This window comes from Paramormyrops kingsleyae, chromosome 8 (genome assembly GCF_048594095.1).
Source record: "Paramormyrops kingsleyae isolate MSU_618 chromosome 8, PKINGS_0.4, whole genome shotgun sequence".
NCBI classification, from domain to species: domain Eukaryota; kingdom Metazoa; phylum Chordata; class Actinopteri; order Osteoglossiformes; family Mormyridae; genus Paramormyrops; species Paramormyrops kingsleyae.
Window position 1 is genome coordinate 928,278 of NC_132804.1, and position 6,436 is coordinate 934,713.

The following is a 6,436-nucleotide window of genomic DNA, read 5'->3' on the forward strand; positions in this document are numbered from 1 at the left end:
GTCCTTCATCCCGCGTAGTGTAACAGAATGACAAGACTCCCAAACATTCTCTGCAGTTTGCACCTCCACTCTGGTTTCCATGCATCCCTGCACCCAGCTGAGTGAATATGTGGGGTGCCTTGGACCCTGGGACCAAGAGAGTTGCCTGTATTGCGGAGACCAGCCTGCCTTTGGGCGGAAGACTTTTCCCTCCTGTACTCCTATCAGGAGTGGAGGAACAATCGATGGTTTGGAATATTCCCGAGGCTATAGTGCCCAGGCAGTCTGCAGGTGAAGTATTGGCAAAGCTCACCCTGGATTCGGGTCCCCTGGAAGTGTAGAAGGTTCAACACCTGCTGACGGAGGTGAGGTAACTTACTGAGCCCGAAGCTGAAGATCCACCTACTAGCTCCCCACAGCTAGCCGCCGATCCACCCTCTAACTCCTCGAAGCTATCCGCCAGTTCTCGCCGCAGGAGGCAGATACTGAAGCGGTGGACTGAACCTACGCTTGATACCATTCTTGCTGCTGCTGCATCCAGCCCCAGAGAGGCTGCTGCCATGCCCAGCGCAGGAGAGGCTGCTTTTCCTGCGTTCCAGGCTCCCAGCAAAGAGAGGCCCACTTTGACAGTCCTTCAGGTGTCCAAGTTCAGCCATATCTGCCTTCAGGTATCCTGGCTCAGTCCCGTTTGCCTCCAGGCGTCACGGTTTGTCCCACCCACCACCACCTGTCCCGGCATTGCCCTGCCTGCCTCCAGGTGTCCCGGCTTTGCCCTGCCTGCCTCCAGGTGTCCCGGCTTTGCCCTGCCTGCCTCCAGGTGTCCCGGCTTTGCCCTGCCTGCCTCCAGGTGTCCCGGCTTTGCCCTGCCTGCCTCCAGGTGTCCCGGCTTTGCCCTGCTTGCCTCCAGGTATTCCTTCAGATCCAGCCTCCTTCCCTGATGTCTAGTCGGATCCAGCCCCATTGTTCCTTGAAGCCCAGCCGGTGCCCACCTTGCTGATTCCCAAACTTCAGCCAACGCCCACCTTGCTGTTCCCCAACGTTCAGCCAGCTCCAGCCTCGTTGTTCCCTGAATACCAGCTAGTCCCCTGATGTTTAGTCAGCACACACCTCATCTTCTCTTGATGTCCCATCCCTGCCCCCTTCACTGTCCATGAGTCGCCCAACTTCTTGGCTGACGCCTGCCTGGGTTGGGTTGACCCTAATGATGTCTGGTTGGAGAATTTGGAGTGGGACCCTCTGGGCTTTGTCCTATGTCCTGCTCCGTAGGTCCCCACCTCAGTCACACTTGCACATGAGGGTATTACACTTACCCTCTACTGGGAGATTCCAGACTCTCCATCCCTTCTGCTGGCTCTCGTGGACAGTGGATTTTCCAAACTTATGGTCATAATCTTCCCCAAGTCTTTCCTCCTAGGATAGAGTCAACTCCACCAGGGCCAACTGCTTTGTTGCTCTTGACCACAGAACTAGATCAGGCTGGGAGCTTGTGCTGGTGATCTCTTATGGGATTTTTAGTTGCTTAACAAGGTCATCCCTCATTTCCCAGTTGTTTACTGTAGCCAGGATCCCTGTAGCCCCAGCTTTCTTGCCTGCCTTCTCCCCTTCCCTGAGGAAGTGGATGAACTGGGGGCCACTGGCCTGGGGCTTGGTGGGAATTTGCCTTTTCTTCTTCTCCAGACTCTCAGTCAGCTGGGCCAGTACCAGGTCATGGCACCATCTAAACTTGCCATCCACCAAACTTACTCTGCATGATGACAAGATGGACTCCAGGTTAGCTGGTCTTTCAGGCCACACACAGCAGCAGTTCTCTGCCAGTCTTTTACCTGTCATTCAGCTCAGCAGTATACCACCTCCCCACACACAGGACAGCTTTCTGTCTGACAGCTGGAATCGTCTCATCTTCTATTTTAAATTGGCACCAGTCCTGGATTTGGGCTCATGTCAGTAAAAGGCTTCTGGATTTAGCTGGATTTAGCTAGTAGAGATCACAAAACAGCAATAAATTCCTTCATTGCTGTTTTGTGATCTGTACTAGATCTTCTGAAATCTATCTGCCTTCAGGAATTAACCTTGCTGTCAGATCATCCAAAACTGACTTGCCTAGAAGGTTTATTGCTGTTGCATTGGATCACAATGATGGTAAAACTGGTAACAATACCAATAACAATATCTCCAGTCATTGCCAGTTGGTGAAGATGCCAGATGTTAAGTACATCTTGACATGACTGGAGCAGCTGTCTTAATTTCCCAGGGACATGTTATACCTTCAACATGGTTTCACCTAACCTGTGTGGGACTTATGTAGGCATTTGTTAATTCCAGTGACAGGACTGTCTCCCTGTTTCCATTTTGTGTCCTCGGTGATCTTTGAGATAACACCATTGTGTTCGATGCAGTTGACCACTCCAGGGACTCAACATTTATGTACTGAGGTGTCTATATTTTTATCCATGGGCTCCCTGTCTCCAGGAAAACAAGTCTGGGCCCCCTGCACAGGTTATGATATTATTTCTCTTGCATTCTGCAATGATGACAGAGGTCGTCAGTGTTTATTAATATGAACATAATTTGGTTACACTGCCAAAGAATGTAATTTCTTTTAAATATCTCAAACAAGGTTTCACTCCACTATGTCCACCAGCACTCTTTGTTTCTCAGTTTGTGACTCTGCTCTCAAAAGAGGAGGTGAATGTTTATGAGCAAAAAATGATCTAAGTGTAACATCAAAAGCCTGACAACCATTAAACATGCTTAACAACTGAAAAGACCCTCATTTTAAGGTATTAGCCTGCAACAGAATAAAACTATTGCAAATGATGATATTTTTAACAATGTATTAAATGAACCTGATTCCCTGCCTTTCCCCTCCATCAATTACCCTGTGAGACGCCGCTATCAGAATGGTTTCATTTTAGCTGTAGATTCTGGGAGTCTGTGCAAAGTCGCGACCGAAACTCTCACACTGTTTACAACCAAGAAGGAATACTATTGGTTTCTATTAAAAATCTTTTATAAAGTCCTAATTTTAAAACACAATAAAAGTATATTGATATAAATGGTATTGTGTTATCTTGTTTTGAAAATATATCGATATACAATAAAAAAAAATGGATTCAGGCTTCCATGCAGAACTAGCTTTAGCAACGCTGTAATATTTTCCACGCTTCTCAAATAAATTGCGTGGCCTCCCTCAGTCCTCGCTGATGCCCCCTAGTGGGATGCAGCCCCGCAGTTGAGGACCACTACAGTACAGAATGTGCTCAGACGGATGTAACGTGCCAAGGGCAGTGTGCTGGGTGACCATGTGGCCATGTCTGAGGTGGGAGAGGGTGGTAGCTGTTGTTCCTGCTGGTGGCCTGGGGGTATAGACTGTTCCGGAGCCTGGATGCTCTGGTATTAACACTCCTGTACCTCCTGAAAGACGTCATGAGAGTGAAGATTTGGTGGGCAGGGTGGGTGCGAGAGATCACTGATGACACTGCTGGCCCATCTGCGGATTCTCCTGTTACAGATGTCCTGTAGTGAACAGAGATCTGTCCCTGCGATTTTCTGGCTAACCTGATCACACCATATGACCTGGTCTGACACTTCTCTCCTTTAGCCTGTCTCATTGTTGCTGGTGATCAGGCCAATGACTGCTATGTCATCTGTGAACTTGATGATGTTATCTGGTTTGACAGAGACATAGTCATGGGAGTAGGGTGTACAGACTCAGGCTGAGTGCACATCTTGAGGAGTGCATGTGTTCATTAAGAGGGTGCTGGAAGAGTACTTGCTGAAGCAAACAGACTAGGGTCTACCAGTAATGAAGGCTAGTACCCACTTGCACAGTACAGGAGTCCTGCAAAGACTATGCAGCTTGGCGGTGAGTCTAGAGAGGATGACTGTATTGAAGGCAGAACTATGGTCAATGAAAAGCAGTCTGGCATAACTGTCTTTTCTCAAGATGGTTGAGGATCATGTGCACAGCTAGTGACATAGTGTCCACTGTGTATCTATTAGTTCTGTCCACGAATTGCAGTGGCGTCAGAGTTGCTGGGATGATACTCAGGATATGACTTTTGACCAGGCTGCCAGAGCACTTCATGAACACTGGAGTGAGAACCACTGGTCTGTAGGTAAGAAGAGTTCCTGTTCTTCCTCACCAAGTGCCACTTCGATTTTTTCTATGACTCTTTGTTCAGGGCTTCAAAACATGCATGAAGGACATTCAGCTCATCCCATAAAGATGTGGAGCAGCTCCGTTCTTCAGTTCCCCTGGCTTTTGTATTCTGTGATTTATGCAAGACTTGCCACATTTTTCTGGAGTTGTGTGTGGTGTAGTGATCTCATTTTCTCATGACTGTACTTTTAACCAAAAGGGGCTGCACATGATACACATCTATAAATTTTACTTACAAACTCCCCACACAGAATTGAGGGGGGTATAAACAAAGCCCAGTGTTACACAGCACGAGAATCCTAGGAATGTAGCCTTTATTAGCTTGGCAAAAAGCCAGCTTCACTGCTGCCGAGACATATTATTAGATTGCTATGCTAAAACTGTCACGAAATCAATAGCTGCCATCTCCTGAGTTGTCCTCTCAGGTTGCATGCCTACTTAAATAGTCCTGCAACATGGACTACTGCCTCCGCAGCTGATTGCAAATAACTGGTAAAAACAAGACATGTAAGCACAGTGTGCTGGCCCTCCCCAAGAAGCTCTGAATTTCTTCAGGATGTGCCTTGTTCATAGTTTGACTGAGCTTCTTATAGTCATCCTCTGCTTTGTTTAGATTGCAGTGACCCCCCCCGCTGCTAAGCTATCAATTATGAGACTAATGTTACGAAACATTTCTCACAATTACTACTACGACACTATATGAATCCCAAAGATATTGCTCTATTTAAAGTTAAGACAAGTTTTAAATTATGTAAATTTTACATATCACATTGGTTTTGTTGTCTTCCACCTTGGTGTGTCATGTGAATATCTTGGTCCAATCATGATGGAGTGGTCATGTCTGCAGTACCAGGCACCTCCAAGTCAGCAGGGTAGCAACATTTTGATTTGCCAGTACAGTTTAGTATTTCATTTTAAAATTTATTTTAAATAACTATTGTATAGGGGCAGCATGGTGGTGCAGTGGTCAGCATTGTTGCCTCACGCCTCTGGGACCAGGGTTCGAGTCTTCACCGTGTGTGTGTGTGTTTGTGTCTGTGTGTGTGTAGTTTGCATGTTCTCTCTGTGTTGTCATGGGGTCTCCTCCAGGTACTCTGGTTTCCCCCAACAGTCCAAAAACAGGCTGAGGTGAATTAAAGTTACTAAGTTGTTCATAGTGAGTGTGCCCTGTGATGGGTTGGCACCCCATACTGGGTTGTTCCCGGCCTTGTGCCCTGCGATGGGTTGGCGCCCCATCCTGGGTTGTTCCCTGCCTTGTGCCCTGCGATGGCTTGGCGCCCCATCCTGGGTTGTTCCCTGCCTTGTGCCCTGTGATGGCTTGGCGCCCCATCCTGGGTTGTTCCCTGCCTTGTGCCCTGCAATGGCTTGGTGCCCCATCCTGGGTTGTTCCCTGCCTTGTGCTGATAGGCAGTTAGAGAAGATGGATGGATGATTATTTTATGTAAAGATGTTAATCTAACATGTTCTTCTGTTTATTGTTTGAAATTGTTGGTGATTAAAAAAACCCAGAAATGTTTCCCCATTTTTTTTTTAACCCCCCCCGCCGACCCTAAAAAAAAAAAAAAAACAAGATATGAACTGAACTATGGATATGGAGAATCATTGCACCCATAGTATTTTACAGATCTGCAATCCAAGATAACGGTATATGCCACTGCCCACAAGATGATGACTCAGCAATACAGGGAATCGTTTTTAGACAGTGTAGCACTGAGTGGACGGAGGCACGGCTTAAGCATAAATTTCGTAAATTCCTCAGGGTCCAGCACCCTTTGGATGCCTGAATGCCGCTGACATGCTTGTTCATGTCCGCCCAGCTAAACTGCAACATTACCAAAGGGTTGGCCTTTGACTCAAAACACTCCCTGGAGCTGTAGTCAGATATGCCCTGTCCTGCTCTTGACAGCAGATTGACTGCATGCAGTTTTACTGCTGACACACCTGAGGTCCCCAGTCTACATGTTTTAAAAAGCTTTTACGCAAATAAATACAAATTATTATATTTACTGATTAGGCATACTAAACCGAAGCAGTTCATGTTAAGTAACTTTCTGTGCATTTTAAATCATACAAAAACAGAATCTCTTCAAAAGCTTAAGGTAATTCTGGATTACAGACACTGCTCCATAACCACAATGCCACCTCATGTCCACAGGATGAGTATATTTTGGAGCTGTGGTTCTCTGATGAATCTCTAAGAGTATTACATCTCACCCAGGCAGTGTTTCCTGGAATTTGGGGTACACTACATTCCAAAGTGATAAATACAAATCCCCTTTGCAGATTCCAAAATCA